This window comes from Rhinolophus sinicus, chromosome 1, assembly GCF_057876585.1.
Source record: "Rhinolophus sinicus isolate RSI-liver-muscle chromosome 1, RSI-T2T, whole genome shotgun sequence".
Taxonomy (NCBI): Eukaryota; Metazoa; Chordata; class Mammalia; order Chiroptera; family Rhinolophidae; genus Rhinolophus; species Rhinolophus sinicus.
The window spans coordinates 142,005,649-142,021,608 of record NC_142501.1 but is presented as its reverse complement, the minus strand read 5'-3'; the positions used below and the strand labels follow the sequence as shown (position 1 = coordinate 142,021,608).

At 38.3% G+C, this 15,960-nt stretch overlaps 1 protein-coding gene and 1 long non-coding RNA gene across 4 annotated transcripts in view; one reads left to right on the top strand and one right to left on the bottom strand.

Moving 5' to 3' along the window:
* Positions 1-100: 100 nt before the first annotated feature.
* LOC109458377 (uncharacterized) overlaps positions 101-15,960 on the bottom strand; it is a 43,535-nt gene continuing 27,675 nt past the window's right edge. The window contains exons 3-6 of one of the 3 annotated variants that reach the window (XM_088790105.1): positions 7,904-8,271; positions 3,817-3,928; positions 2,519-2,712; positions 101-232 (exon numbers count right to left, since the gene is read on the bottom strand). The gene's annotated coding sequence lies outside the window, so the exon portion shown is untranslated. Of the gene's footprint in view, positions 233-2,518; positions 2,713-3,203; positions 8,272-15,960 lie in introns of those variants that run through there. The other 2 variants (XM_088790108.1, XM_088790107.1) reach the window with 2 other exon arrangements.
* On the top strand, positions 178-14,567 carry LOC109458381 (uncharacterized). Its single transcript, XR_002139214.3, has 3 exons — positions 178-307; positions 1,463-1,567; positions 11,262-14,567. It is a non-coding gene; the product is annotated as an uncharacterized LOC109458381 (long non-coding RNA).

Genomic DNA, 15,960 nt, shown 5'->3' with positions numbered 1-15,960 from the left:
GCGAGCGGAGGTTGCAGTTCCGGTTGGGGGTGGGGCCGAGCGTTGTGAAGTAGTGAGGGCGAGGTCTGTTGCGCTGGCCCGCGTAGCCTCTGTTTCGTGAAGGGTGGGCAGTTTCCTGTACTGTGCGTCTCCCTTTTCCTAAGCAGATGCCTTTCCTCTGCCGGAGTCTTTGGACTCGCGGGGGTAGAGGTAGAGGTGGGCGCAGGTTGATGTCCGCTGAGACAGGGTACTACTGTAAAGATTGTGTTTTTGATTACTCAGGCCCAAGTGAAAAGAGGACATGGAGGATTTTGTCTCATATACAAAAGTACGTCAAAATCTGGCAGTTATTAATCCCTTTTACCCACCCTAACATATTTGCACCCGGAAAGCTGGCTAAAATTAAAAGGGAAGATGCCACCAAAGATGACTTGCGGGTGGGGAGATGGTGGGGAAAGGGAAGGGGAAAGCTGTTGTTAGGCAGCTAGCCCAAGCCTTTACTTGGACCTTAGGGGCTGGAATAAGGATACTATTTGTGGGTAGAACGCCATTCCTTTTTAGACCAACTTGTTCCTTCCTACCTCATTCTGACGACCTCAAGTCTCCCTGCTAAGCCTTTGGGGCCCGGGAAATTTCTCAATTTGGCAAAATTTAGGGCTATTCTGTTGTTTTCTTAAGGTCCATGAGTTGGCAAACTTTAATTAAAATGGATCAATGGTAAAGGTGTGAGTTTTAAACAAAGATTTCACAAAGATAGCCTCTCCCTATCCTGCAAGAGAAGTGAAAGCTATAAGAAACTTCCTTTCTCTGACAGGTGACCTTTTCACCTACTATCCGGACTTGTAGCTCAGGTTAATCATTTCAACTAGCTGAGTTACCTTCAGAAAATCAGTATAATCTGTAAGAGCTTTTTAAATTAAAGTGGCTATTGAGTACAGGTAAAGGTTTCTAGAAAATTAAAGGTTTCAGGTAAAACTCAGTGTTTCCTAGTTAATTAACATTAAAAGTAGAAGTCAAACTTCTTGGCCCTGAATCTGCAATTCTGTTCAAATTCATAGAGTTTGAGGTAGAATCTAGTGGCCTAAAGAAGTTCATGAGCTGACCCTGTAGCAGAGGGTCTTTAATCAGTGGAACAGGAAGTCTCATATGCTTGGATGCACCCATGTGCATGTATGTGTTTGAGAACATAGCAGTGCTTAACGGATCAGTACGGTACAAAACGAGACTTGTACACATTGTTGGCAAAATTATGAGTACTTGTTTTGTAAAAGAAAATCAAGATGTTAGGATCCCTGATAGCTAGCTTCCAAGACAACCCTGCAATGATTCTCTCCTTTGGAAATGTAGTCTCCTCCAGCCCTTTGAATCAGGGCTACTCCATTTGACCTGCAGAATACAGCTGCAGGTGTGTGACTTCTGAGACTAGGTCATAGAGTCACTCATTGCACCTTTCCACCTCATTTTATTGGATTGCTTTTTCTAGGGGAAGCTAGTCTCCGTACCACTCCACTCAAACAGTCCTATGTCTTCATGCAGAGAGGAACAAAAGCCTACACCAACAGCCAGCCTACACCAACTTGCCAGCCATGTAAGTGAAGTCCCTTGATTGGGTTGAGCCTGCAACCCCAATCAAATATTGCATAGCTGCCTACCGGCCCAACATCTGCTTGCAATCTCATGAGAGAAAAGGCTAGCTCTTCTAATTATATGAGACAGAGTTTGAAAGGAGCCCAGCTCATATCATTGTCTTTGTCAGAGATTGTTTCCTTTTAAATGAAGTAGGATCCTGATTTTGAGCCCATGGCTAAGAATACAAGGTCTGTCAATTAAATTCGTGAACTCATCATAGAAAAAGTGCTCCATACCTCATTGCTGAACATCACTATGGTCACCTTCAAAGTACTCCTCTTGGGAAGCTATGCACCAATGCCAGCGCCTAGTCCACCCTTCAAAGCAATTTTGGAACTCTTTTTCTGGAATGGCCATCAGAGCTGTTGTCATATTACCCTTGATGTCCTGAATGTCATCAAAATGTCTGCCTTTCAATATTTCCTTTATCTTCGAGTAAAGAAAGAAGTCATTGGGGGCCAGATCAGGTGAGTAGGGAGGGTGTTCCAATACAGTTATTTGTTTACTGGCTAAAACTCCTTCACAGACAGAGCGGTGATGCAAGAGCCATGAATTGTTGGCAAGAGCCATGAAAAGTTCAGGTTGTCTAACTTTTTTACACAGCCTTTTCAGCACTCCCAAATAGTAAACTTGGTTAACTGTCCACTTGGTACAAATTCATAATGAGTAATCCCTCTGATATCAAAAAAGGTTAGCAACATTGTTGCAACAAGTTTACGAACTTAATTGTCAGACCTAGTACCTAGTGCTAAAAACTAGCCTCCCCGAACCCATTGTATATCTAAAGAAGCATGGGCTTTTGGAGTCTATCTCTATCTATCCTTCTTGGCTTAGTGACCAGTTAAGAACAGTACCACTGCTGTTATCCCCTCGCTCATATAAGGGAAAGACAAGAACAAGTGAAAGTTACCTTTTTGGGGGAATGCAGTATTCTTATGTTGTAAAGGAGAGTAGGGAATTTTCTCTTTCCCCAGGACCAGGGAGGGAGTCACCAAAAGAATCACTCATAAATCTAGGCGTGCTTGAACCCTCTGAACCATCACCTGCTTCAATAAGCTGAGAATTGGTGATTGTCTCCAGTCTAAAAATTGCCAGGCCATTGACCTAGGGAATGGAAAAAGAGGCATGAGAGGGGGTAGGTAAAGCTGAGAGGGCGGTATCAGCTGAGTAGTGGGGCAGCCTGCATTTCTCCTGTTTGGAATGGTAAGAAGTTTCCCAAAAGTCACGTGGTACTACTTGGTATAGCAGGGCCCTGGACAACTGTCCCATCACCACACACACGCACAAATGCACATGCAATGCATACCCACACCAACTATATATTATCTCCAGTTCAAGCAGTCAAAGAAACTCCAAATCTTATCTTTTAGAGATACAGAGTGATATATTTACAGATGAAATAAGAGTCCTAGGATTAGCCTCAACTCTTCTAGTAGTAGGGGTAGTGGATATAGCCATATGTTATATTGTTCAACCTAAGTTTTGTTATACTATTTCCTCTACTTTTGTATATTAATTTGAAAATTGTAATACTGAAAACATTTTTTAAAATATTTGGGCACAAAAAGCTTTTGTAAAAAAATCAATTGAATCAATCACAATTTATAGGCTTTATTTGGGTCTCCATTTGAAAAAACTTTCAAAAATTATAAGACAATCAGGAAAGTGCAAACATTAACTGGATATTTGATGATATTAAAGGATTTCTGTTAATTTTTTCTGTATAGTAATTGTGGCTTGGTTTAAAAGAGTACTTTTCTTTTAGAGACATATAATAAAATATTATAGATGAAATGTGATGTTTGGAATTTGCTTCAAAATTGTCACAGAGAGGAAAATGGGTGGTGATATAGATGAAAGAAGCTGGACCATTATCAATACAGATTGACCAGGTATTGATAGTTTTTGAAACTGCGTCATTATTATTATTTATTTTTCTCTTTACTTTCGTAAAGATTGATCCATAATTTATATTTCCTCAATAACGTTTATTTTTGGTTGTTTTTCATTTTAATGCATGGTATTTTAAAATTTATTTAACCTTGCTTTTCACTCCTCTATGAAGAGTTCATTGTTGATCATTCTGTCTAAAGATCAGTAACTGAATCAGAAGTTTTAGAACTTCCCAACAATATTCGGAAGGTACATGTTTCAACACTACATTTCTGATTCTATATCCTGTTATTTCCATATACCTATTAAACTTACATTATCAATAATTAGGGGTGTGCTGGAGCCAACTCATACTTGCTCCTTCCTTATGAAAGCCAATTGTGTCCAGCTCTTCCCAACTTCATGTTCAGTGATGTCACATTGGTAGCTTGAAATTGGCACAGTAGGAATATCAACACCATGGAAATTGGCAACTGCTATAAACCAAGGGCTACTTCCCCCAAACCCCCACCCCAGACAGTTGTTAAACATTTACCATCACAATACTGCCAATAATTTCCTTCTTGCCATATGAAGTAGATATTTGTTAGGCATTCATAGTTCCATTCACACAAAGGTGCCACTAGAAGGAAGTTTCATATACTAAAGACTAAATTTTATATAAGTATTAAAGGAAATAAAGATTATTTACATGATAAAAAGAGTTTTTAATGTAAAATAATTCTCTGTATAAGCATTATTATACAAAACTGTCCCAAACTGGAAAATATCCAAATGTTATTCAATAGATAAATGGATAAATAAACCGTGGTTCATCCACACATGGAATACTCAGCAATAAACAGGAATGGATTATTGATACATACAACAACATGAATGAATCTCAAATGCATTATCCTGAGTGAAAGAATCTAATATCAAAAGATTACATACTGTATGATTCTATTTATATGACATTCTAAAAAAGAATAAATACAGGAATAGATATAATTCACACAGATCAGAGTCAAGAATAGGTGTGGAAAAGGGTCTAAATACAAAGGGGCAGCAGGAGAGAATTCTTTCAGGTGTTGTTTTGTAGCGTATCTGTGGTGGTGGTTACAAGAATCTGTGAGTGTGCATGTATAAAATCTCATAGAAATGTACACATCAAAAAATTAATTTTTATGTAGTTTTTTTAATTTGAAAGAAAAAAGAATTCTATGCATAGAGAAGGAGCTTCCTTGATGCTTTAAAAAATGTTACCTTGTTTACCTATATTTAGCTTAACATAGGTTTTCATAAATCTGTTGTATGAACTGAGTTTCACTGAAACTATACCAATTTTTCCCCAACAAGTCTCTCTGTACCTCTGTGCAAAAGATAAAGAATTTTAAACACAATCTTACTGAAGTAAAATTAACTTAAAATAAATCACATGTTTAAAGAGTACAACTTTATAGGTATTAACATATGTACACAACCACGAACTGTCACCATGAGCAGGAAAACTAATTTATCGTACCCAAGTGTTGCTTTTGTAAAACCCTCCCTCCTGTTCCTCCCAGGCCCTCCTACCCAGGTAATCACTGATCTTAGTTTCTATAACTATAGAATGTTTGCATTTTCTAAACTTTTATATAAATAGATTCATACAATAAGTACTCCTTTTTTTGTCTACTTTCACTCAGCATATTTGAGATTTATCCCTATTTTCTCACGTATCGGTAGTTAATACTTTTTTATTGCTGTGTAGCATTCCATTGTATGGACATAGTACAATTTGTTGTTTTTTTTAAAGTTTTTTTTTATTGGGGAACAGGAAGAGGACTTTATTGGGGAACAGTGTGTACTTTTAGGATTTTTTCCAAGTCAAGTTGTTGTCCTTGCAATTTTTTTTAGTTGTGGAGGGCGCAGCTCAGTTCCAGGTCCAGTTGCCTTTGCTAGTTGCAGGGGGCACAGCCCACCATCCCTTGTGGTAGTTGAACCGGGAGTTGAGAACCCACGGCCCATGTGGGAATCAAACCGGCAGCCTTCGGAGTTAGGAGCACCGAGCTCCAACTGCCTGAGCCACCCGGCCGGCCCCGATTTGTTTATCCTTGAACCTTTGGGTTCCTGGGAAACTTAATTCCTCCATATCTTTACCAATAATTGTTATGGTCACTCTTTTAATTTTAGGCATTCTAATAGGTGTGGAGTGTTAGCTGATTGTGATATTAGTTTGCATATCCCTAATAGCTAATGATGTTGAGCATCTTTTCATGTGATTATTTGACATCTATATGTCCTTTTTGGTGAAGTAAATCTAAAGATTTTAATGGAGTATCTTTCAAGAGACATAAACATGAAATTTAACCTTTCAAGTATTTACTATTTCCTCTAAGAGCTCCTTTTTAAGAGTTTGTTTAAATAATAGCTTTATTGATTTATAGTTCACATACCATAAAATTCACCCATTTAAAGTGTATAATTCATTGTATATTCATACATTTGGGCAACCATTACTAGTATCTACTTCCAAAACACTTTCATCACTCCAAAAAGAAACCCTATAACCGCTAAGAGTCACTTCCCATTCACCTACTTTTATTAGGTTGGTGCAAAAGTAATTGCGGTTTACAAGGTTAAAATAATTGCAGAAACCGCAATTACTTTTGCACCATTCTAATAGCTCCTGGCAACCACGAATACACTTTCTATTTCTGTGGATTTGCCTATTTGGACATAGCAATCGAATTTCTGGAGCATATCGTAACTCTTAAGTTTGACATTTTGAATAATTATCAAACTGTTTTCCAAAGTGGCTATACCATTTTATAATCCCACCGGCAATGTGTGAGAGTTCTAATTTCTCCACATTCTCACTAACATTTGTTATTGTCATTATTTTATTCAATGTTAGCCACCTTATTGGGTATGAAGTGGTATTTCAATGTGTTTTTGGTTTGCATTTCCTTAGTGACTAATTAATTATGTCAGGCATCTTTGCATGTGCTTACTGACCATTTGTATATAAACGTCTATTCATATCTTTTACCCATTTTTTAAATCGAATTTTCATTTTATTCAGTTATACTAGTTCTCTATATATTTTGGATGCAACTCCCTTATCAGGTATATGATTTACAAATATTTTCTCCTATTCAGTGGATTGTCTTTTCACTTTCTTAATAGTGTCCTTTGAAGCACAGAAATTTTTAACTGATGAAGTCCAGTTTATCTATTTTTTCTTTTGTCACTGGTGCTTTTGGTGTTATACCTAAGAAACTACTGCCTAATATGAAGTCATGAAGATTTACTTCTATGTTTCCTTCTACAACTTTTATAGCTTTATCTCTTATATTTAGGTCTATGATCCATTTTGAGTTAATTTTGGCATAAGTTTTGCATGTGGAGACACACTTGCTCCAGTACCATTTGTTGAAAAGGCTTATTTACTCCATCTTTTTAATAGTTTTAATTCCTGATTAGGAAACATATCTATGCAAAATTCATGCATCACTTAATTTCTAAATTCATTTGCATCGTATTTATTTAATGACTACCAGAATTATCTGTCATCTCATGACCTGAATTTGAATAATCATAGTTTTAGTTTGCTTTCACTTCTGAAAGATCTTCAGGAAGTAAGCTGTATTTGCTTTTCAAAAAAATTGATTCCTATATAGTAATAGTTTGTTATTCTTAGGGACAAAAATGTGTAACTATTTACAAATTTAACTTTCAGTACTAGTTAACTCTTTACAATGTTATTTAGTCCTATAGTTTCATTTATAACCTATACCATTTTTTAAAGTGCGAAAACATTGATAGAACCTTTTGCTTATATCCAATGATAACTTCATTAGAGCTAGAGCATTGATTTTCCATTTAGCTTTAAAGTTTACATTTTTAAACAAAATTGACATAACTTAAAATAAAACATTTGTGGTGGATTTGTACTGTGTTAATTTAGTTAAGCAGGAACTATCGTTCCCAGAAATTCCCTTCTCTACGGAGTTACAGGTTATCCTGGGCCACAGACATTTTGTGCAAGACTTAGAAAGATGGGCCGGTCCAGTGGCTCAGGCGGTTGGAGCTCTGTGCTCCTAACGCCAAAGGCTGCCGGTTCGATTCCCACATGGGCCAGTGGGCTCTCAACCACAAGGTTGCCGGTTCGACTCCCACAAGGGATGGTGGGCTGCGCCCCCTGCAACTCACAACGGGCAACTGGATCTGGAGCTGAGCTGCGCCCTCCACAACTAAGATCAAAAGGACAATTACTTGACTTGGAAAAAGACCTGGAAGTACACACTGTTCCCCAATAAAGTCCTGTTCCCCTTCCCTAATAAAATCTTTTTTAAAAAAAAAACCTTAGAAAGACTGAAATAACAGCTATCTTCCCCACCCCCCTTTAAACAGCTTTACGACATAATTCACATACCATACAACTCACAGTTGTCATCTTTTACACTCAGAGGGTCAATGCAAGGTACCAGGTACTTGTGTAGTTCATGCACTGTCGCTGATTTTTTGACCCACTTTGGAAAGGTGTGAGACAGCAGCTGGGTCCACAGCAACTGTCTCCTGCTGGCTCTCCTTCCGCTTCTGCAACTCTGACTCCTGGGTCAGGTGTACATCAAGCTTCACAATGAAGGATATACTTCTCTTGCAGGTCACCTACATCACTGAAGTTAGAGGCTTCAAGGTGATATGGGACCAAGGCAGGTTCCAGCTTGACCTTATGGGTTCCAGTTTGACTTTGCTCTGCTCCACTTCATGTCCACCTTTTCTTCTGGACTTCTTGCCATGCTGACATCAGGCCCAGCACCAGACACAGAAGCAAAAGTTATACATAAACTATTTAACCAGTTTCCACAACTGTGTGAAGTCAAATCCCTGTAACTAATACCATATCATTCCCAGTAGTGCTGTTTCTCTGATCAAATCCTGTTACACCTTTACACACTCACAATCTTTGAGAATCCTTCCTGTCAATAAGACATCCAAGGGTATAATTAATGGAGAATCAACTGATCTAGGCAGCTTTCACCCCTAATTCAGAAATGTTTGTCTGGAGGGTATTTTGTTCAAGCACCTCTTTGTGAGCTTTTATTTCTTGCATTACAATATTTAGCTAAAGATTATCACTTGGATCTTCCCCCATATTCAGCTTTGGTATATCAAATGAACAACAGATGGGATGAAATGGCCTAGGGATAAAGAATAAACTTTTAGATCTGTTAAATACAGGAGCACAATGTACAATATTGGCTAGGCTTGCTAATCAGCCCCTTAGGGTGACAGAATTAATTTAAGGGATGTGGCATACTACTGTAAAAGGAATGACAATTAAAATATGGTTAAAATTTAGGATGTATGATTTTAAAAAATGTATATTGTGGAGGTGTCTCTCTACCTGAATGTATAATTTATATAGGCATAATGTTTGAATAGAAATTTTTCCCCTACTGGACAGAATTTAAAAAGGAATAATATATTCATCAACCCTTTGACCAGTATTAGTTGGAGATGCAAAATAGGAGCCTTTGGTTCCCTAAGCCAGACCTCGCCTGCTGTTATTGTGGAATTGGGCCTCTCATTTCAACCAACTGTTCAAGGATATTAGGCAATTGGCCTGGTTCATGATAACAGTTCCAGAATGAAACTGGTTCAGTATGGAAAGCTGTGACTCAGTGTCCAGTAAATGGTAAAAATTCTCATGAAAGAAGGTAAGAACAACTTGGTCCAGGAGCCCAAATTATAGACTGTGTTCTTGGCAGTGATAGAAGAATTAGAGACAAATAAATGTCCTACTCTTTGAGTATATACTGACTCTTGGATTGTTATCAATGGATTTGCAGTTTGGTCTGGCAAGTGGACCATAGATAACTGGAATGATAAAAGGGGTACTGCTCTTTGGCAATCTGTATGTCAATACTAAGGGCAAACCAAAATGGGCTATGTGGATACTCACCAAAGAAACTTGATGCAAGGAATCAACAAGTTGATACCTTAGTTTGATTTCTTGAAGTGGCAACCTGTGTCCATGAAATGAGTTGATATAGGGGAATTCAAGCCATGCAACAATGGACCAAATGCAAAATACACTAGTGGCCCTCATTTAAAGTTCAAACCATTAATAATAATTATTCTGTTTGCCATCAGGAAAGACAATATTTGCAGTTAGTCCTGGGAAGTAGTCCCAGGGGTGAAGGTCCAGCCCATGGCTGGCAAGTAGATAATACTGACCCTTTGTCTATTGCTTCGGAGGAAGTGGGATATGACAGAGCTTGATACATACATATTCTGGGTTTTGCTTTGCATACCTACTGACTGAAGCTAATGCTTTTAATACCATCAAAAAGCTGGAACAAAAATATTGTACCAATTTGGCCTTCCTAGTTACATTTCTTTGGATCGAAGCAATTCTCTGCCCACATGGTACAGTGGGTAAAGAACCATTACATTCAATGGACTGGACTTATATTCCTTATCACCCTCAAAGTAGGAGATTGATAGACAATTGCTTGAGATACAACAACTGCTTAAAAAGATGCAGGGGTGACAATTAGTCTACAAACCTTAGCTTGTGTTTTGCAACTTAACGTTAGGAGGACAAAAGTTGTGTCCCCATTAGCTAAATTGTTATGCTTTTACAGTGGGAATAGAGAAAAGAGAGCAGGGGATGATTTACTAGATTCAAATAGTAGTTTACCACAGTTTTCTTTTTCAATGTATCTTGGTCTGTTTGGGCTGCTATAACAAAATACCATAGATTGGGTGACTTATAAACAACAGAAATTTATTTCTTACCGTTCTGAAGGCTGGAAATCAGAGATCGTGGTGCCATCATGGTGAGGTTCTGGTGGGAACCATCTACCAGGTTACAAACTGCCAAATTCTGGTTGTTTCCTTACAAGGCAGAGAGCAGAGAGCAGCAAGCTCCCTCGTGCCTCTTATAAGGGCACTGATCCCATTACCTCCCATGAGCTCATCTAATCCTAATTACCTTCCAAAGGCCCCTCCTCCTAATTCCATCACATTGTGGGTAAGGTTTTAACATGAATTTGGGGGAAGACGCAAACCTTCAGTCTATAACAAATGCCAACTCAGTAGTCCCAAAACTGGGTGTATAATTACGGACTCCAGAGGCTAATGATCTAAAGTGAAATACTGTGCCTATTAATTTGAACCCAATGCAAGAATTGCAGCAATTGATAGGGGAAAAATTATCCCTTCTCCCAGGTCACCACATCGGAGCTAACTGTGTAAATGTTGTGTTGCCTAGTGGACAAGATAGCCCCACTTTCCTTACTTATCCAATGTGATCCCCTGTAATTAGGGATGGGCTGAAAGGGAAGTCCAACCATGTCCCGTCTTGCTACCAGCCCTTTGGACTAGCTCAGTGGCTGAACCAGAGGGATCTGCTTCAGGGGGAAAGGTTTGGGTTAAAATTAATGATTAATGAAAGAAGGGTGAAACTATTGCTGAGAGGAAAGGAACCAATAAATGAGTTTTATGAAAGGGAAAACCTAACAATTCTGCTGAGGCTTAGAGAGAGGCTTAGACCAAGAGAGTAATATTCTGTCTTAGCTTGAACTCAGATGTCTGTCGCACAGAAGGAAGGACCCTGATCAAATCTTTTCCTCTTTTGAAGGGCCAAGAAGTGAGCAAAATGAAAAACAACAAAACAAACTTCCAGAAGTGGTCTACATTCTCAAATAAAGAAAAGGGAGCTCTAACTATGACTGCCTAGAAAAACACTAATGTCGCTATGTCTTTTGGTTTTTGTTTCACAGGACATTATCCCTGTGGAGGAAAACTGGCCTAAGGAAGATGTGGACTTGATTAATGCTGGATGGATTAGGGTACATAATTATGCAGCAGATGATTTAGCTATCTATAAGATATAGCTGGCTATAGATCAAGGAGGCAAGAGAATTATAAAGTCAGTATAAAACAATGAGAAAATTTATGCTGGTGTTATTGAAAGGTTTAGTTTCTGTTTAAATCCACACCAACTCTTCTCTGGTTATTGCAAATGTTTCGAATCTGTGCGCACATTTCAACGGTAAGACAACTTAATTTCTATCAAATTAAAGATAATTATTTTGTTGTAAAAAAAAAGTCTTGAGTGCAGATCAGGGTGGAGGACCATACTGTGACAGTTAGTTCCAGTAGTTCAGGAATCAGCCTGAATTGTTTTGCTAAAGTTCCTACATGGCACTGACCCCTGGTCAAGGCATGAAATATATTGATTAATAGTGTTATTTAGTAACCACTGGGCTGAGGAATTTCAGGGTAGTTGTAGTTTCTACCACTTTGTCAACATTGATTATTTATATCAGTGAGATCAAGTAAGGGCTCTAGAGGCTGATAATGTAAAATAAGATACCGTGTCTATTAATTTGAACCTAATGCAAGAATTACAAAGATATTGATGGGATAGGGTATCCCTTCCCTCATTTTTCCAATTGGGGCTAACTGTGCAAATGTCTGTTGCCTGTTGGACAGGATAGCCCCATTTTCTCTACTCATTCAATCTGACTCCCTACAATTAGAAATAGACCAAAGGGAAGTCCAATCACGTCTCTTTTTGCTAACAACCATATGAACTAAACTAGTTTTATACCTGGTCTCAGCTCTGCTGTTGAAAATGGTTACTTAGCAGGAATATGTTCTACGTAACCAGCAAAATACAAAAAACTGCACCCAAGACTATTTTGGGCTTTTTGCTTCCAAGGTATCCTGTGCACATGTCAGTGTTTCCTGCTTTGTGAGAAAAACTGCATCTGGTCTCAACCCTTATAAAGGGCAAACAAAGCAGCCTGCCCTGGCGTTTCTGGACCCCTTACAGTGAGGCAGCCTTTGTTATGATGCAATCCTTACTTTCATGGCATTGATATATACTTTCCCTGTAACAAACTATAAATTTGTAAGCATTGTCATTTTGAGTCCTTTGAGTCTTTTTTAGTAAACCCTGTTTAACTACTACTGCTAGTGCATGTTTAGATATTACACATAAACTAAAAATACGTAAGACAATAAGGGCTTGCAAGTTAAATTGTCATCAGGGGCTCTGTTTAAAAGATAAGAAAGGAGGGTTGGCCCAGTGGCTCAGGTGGTTGGAGCACCGTGCTCCTAAGACCAAGGCCTCCAGTTCGATTCCCACATAGGCCAGTGAGCTGCGCCCTCTACAGCTAAGATTGTGAACAACGGCTCTCCCTGGAGCTGGGCTGCCAGAGGTTGGCGAGAGCTGCTACCAGCTGCTGTGTGCTGCCAGGAGTGGCCGACAGCCATCTTGAGCAGCTGTGAGCAGCCGACCGACAACTGGAGCTCAAGGCTCATAATACTCGCATGGGCCAGGGAGCTGAGCTGTATCCTACACAACTAGACTGAGAAATTGAACCGGAGTTAGAGGCGGAAGAAAGGGGGGGAAAAAGATAAGAAAGGAAATAAAGGATGATGAAAGAATGTAATACCTAATTAGACATAAAAAATAATAAACACAATATTTTTACTCCAGAATCCCACTTCTTAAAAGGAGAGTCAGAACTGGCTGCTCCAATTTTAATCAGAACTATCCTGAACACATAGAAGTTTATTTGAAATTAAAATACTTGGGTAAACATTCAGCTAGTATGACATCACAGTGTAGCTGGCCAAGAGTATAGTCAGAGTCCAACAAATGACTTTATGACATTTAAACATATAATCCTAGAGTCTCCCCTAACTCCAAGCTAAGGGCATCGTGATCCATGAATAAATGAGATAGTGGGGAGACTTAAGAGTGGTATTCGTGAATAAATTGGCATGTTTGGTGAAATACTTTGTAGCACCCCATATGAATTAAAATTGGAAACATAAACCTCCCATAGAAGAATTTTCAGTTCCTAAATAGAAGTTTTCTAGGGCTAGGGGAAAAGTTTTGAGAGAGTATAAGATCAGTTGGATCCAGCAGATAAAAATGAAAAAGAGATGAGTTTTGGTAATATTTTGAACGTATAGTGTAAGAACAAAAAAGTCTTACCCTAAAATTATAGAAATCAAAGTATTTGTATTTGAACCAGGGACAAAATCCAAGATAAAGATTTCCGAACAGAATGATACATGTGAATGGAGGCCTGCTTTTCCTACTGGAAGACTGGCCCTATGTACATAATTTAGGACCAGACATAGCACTTTCAACAATTAAATCATAGAACTACTGAGTAATGTAAAGCCAAAGACAGACACTGTGGTTATTTAATGACTGAATAAACATGACAGAAACAGAACACATAGTTCTTGGCTTTGCTAAATAGTTCTCCACCCAAATACTGGAAATCACATAAGCAGCAACTGACATTAAATTATGGATGACTCTGTCCACCAATTACTTGTAAGCAGAGCAGATAGATCATCAGGGATAGTCCAAAGTAAAACCTAACAGTCATAGCCAATGCTCAGTCAGAGCTGAGCATTTTGACGTGCCAACTTTTGTGCTGTGTTGAGTATAGTGTGTAATTCTCATAATCACACAACAGATAATATTACCTTTTTATTGATGAGAAAACTGAGAAACATAAAGTCACTCCAGCTTTCTGACTTCAGAGCCAAAGCATTTAATCATTGTCCTCTAAAACTCTAGTCTCCACAGGCCATTGTTTAAGACCTACCTATGCAGAGTGGCTAGTGGTAGCAATGGGGAAAGAATTTCTGAAAATAAAAATGGAGCTCACTACACTTTAATCACCGAAAGTGATTACTCCAAATGAAGAGTTTATAGTAAAGAATTTATTCTAAGGTGGCCAGATGGCTCAGTTGGTTAGAGCACGAGGTCTGTACAACAGTGTTGTCAGTGCGATTCCCACATGGGCCAGTGAACTGCACCCTCCACAACTAGACTCAAGACAACGAGCTGCCACTGAGCTTCCGGAGGGGCGGCCAGATGGCTCAGTTGGTTAGAGCACAAGTTCTAAACAACAAGGTTGCCAGTTCAATTCCCTCCATGGGATGGTAGGCTGTGCCCCCTGCAACTAAAGATTGAAAATGGCAACTGGGGTGGGCCCGGTGGCTCAGGAGGTTGGCACTCAGTGCTCCTAACGCCGAAGGCTGCCAGTTCAATTCCCACATGGGCCAGTGGGCTCTCAACCACAAGGTTGCCAGTTCAATTCCTCGAGTCCTGCGAGGGATGGTGGGCTGTGCCCCCTGCAACTAGCAACGGCAACTGGACCTGGAGCTGAGCTGCACCCTCCACAACTAAGATTGAAAGGACAACAAACTTGACTTGGAAAAAAAAAAAAAAAGTCCTGGAAGTACACGCTGTTCCCCAACAAAGTCCTGTTCCCTTTCCCCAATAAAAAAAAAAAAGAAAGAAAAGAAAGAAAGAAACTACAGAATCTGGAAAAAAATAAAAAATAAAAAAAAAAAATGGCAACTGGATTTGGAGCTGAGCTATGCCCTCCACAACTGGATTGAAGAACAACTACTTGGAGCCGATGGGCCCTGGAGAAACACACTGTCCCCCAATATTCCCCAATAAAATTAAAAATTAAAAAGAATTCATTCTATATCTTCTTCTGTTATGCATAATTTATATGAATCACAGCACCAATTAAATATCCACTTTTATAAAGTATTTTCATCATCATCATTCAGTATTAATAATAAATTGTGCATTGTACTAACCTGATGCTAAATCTTAATCAAAGAACCAACATGAAAAAGTCTTTACCTTATGCTTCCTAGTGTGCTAGAGATTTTAACAGATGCCCACTTTCCTTCAATAAAGCAAAACAATCCCTGCCCACACACAAAATAATGCAAAATAAAAGAGACTGATTTGTATGATAAAGAGGTGATTCTTTGCCTTTATCTTTCTTATCCAAAATGTACACATTTAAACTCATATTCTGAGAGGAAAAAAGAAACAAGAGAACCACTAAATTGACATTATGTAAGGTAGGCTTTTTTCAAATGCAACAGGCATTTTTAATCAAAATTTTGTATTCTAACCAGTTTTGTTGTATTAATAGTAAATTTGCTTCATTTCTAAAGTCACCAGTATACTGAGAAGATACTTCCAATGGTCTTAGTAGCACAAAAATAACTTTTAGTTTAAAATATTTTTTGTTAAGTTGAAATTGGTAGTTACAAAATAATCACAGGGATGTTAAATACAGCATAGGGCATATAGTCAATAATATTGTAATAACCATGTATGGTGCCAGATGGGTACTTAACTTATTGGGGGGGGTCACTTTGTAAATTGTATAAATGTCTAACCATTATGCTCTTCAACTGAAACTAGTATAAAATGATATTGAATGTCAACTGTAATTGAAAATGTTTAAAAAAAGAAAATTAACCCACTTCAAATTTAAAAAATACTAATGTAAAAAATATATATACATATATATTTTTAAATATGACACCAATACTTGAGTTTATTTAAGAGCAAGAGTTCTTCGCATGTTCTTGCTTTTGATTATACTTTTCTCTATGCTTTCACACAAT